Below are 734 nucleotides of genomic sequence, written 5' to 3'. Positions count from 1 at the left end.
AAGAGTCTACTCGCAGCAAAACGACTGGGTCCTTTCTTTTAATCCTTGTTCTCGGCGTCCTCTTTCATCTTCTTCTTCTTCTTCTCTTTCTTTTCTTTTTTTTTTTTTTTTTTGAAAGAGCTTACGCCTGAACCGTTAGACCCGTTCACGGTTCTCAAACCCGGCCGATTCAACCGAGGTTCGCACGGTCCACTGGATTTTTTGTGTAGAACGGGTTTTGGAAGTTAAAGAACCGTCTCAAGAAGCGGTTCCCGGTTAATCCGGTCGGACCGTACGGTCCGGTCCGGATTTCAAAACCATGGACCTAGGTCGATTGGGACATAGGGTGAGATGACACATGAATTTTTCAAGAAATATTTTCCTGAATATAAAACAAATGCTGTCAAAGGACAAATTTCAATTTTTTCACAAAACGAAAGTGAGACTTTGTACCAAGCTTGGGAAAGATTTAAAGACCTTTTGAATTTGTATCTTCACCATGGTCATGAGTTGGCGCAATGTGAGCTATTTTTATGAGGGACTTACCAATAGAGAGCGTCAATTTGTTGAGATGATGTGTAATAGGGAATTTTTGCAAAAAGACGCCAATGAGGCCATAGAGTATTTGAATGACCTAGTGGAAAAAGCCCACACTTGGACTGAACCCAACAGTGTTGAGAGTACCAATCGGTCTAGACCAAATGCCTCCACTCTTTCTAGTGGAGGAATTTACCAAATGAAAGAGGAAGATAGTT

The 734-nt window shown here is 41.6% G+C and overlaps 1 non-coding gene across 1 annotated transcript; it reads right to left on the bottom strand.

The window, feature by feature from the left end:
* Positions 1 to 378: 378 nt before the first annotated feature.
* LOC126732008 (small nucleolar RNA R71) lies at positions 379 to 484 on the bottom strand. The gene has a single exon (XR_007659200.1). It is a non-coding gene; the product is annotated as a small nucleolar RNA R71 (small nucleolar RNA).
* Between the last annotated feature and the right edge of the window lie 250 nt (positions 485 to 734).

This window comes from Quercus robur, chromosome 5, assembly GCF_932294415.1.
Source record: "Quercus robur chromosome 5, dhQueRobu3.1, whole genome shotgun sequence".
Taxonomy (NCBI): domain Eukaryota; kingdom Viridiplantae; phylum Streptophyta; class Magnoliopsida; order Fagales; family Fagaceae; genus Quercus; species Quercus robur.
This window is presented reverse-complemented; position numbering and strand designations above follow the sequence as displayed.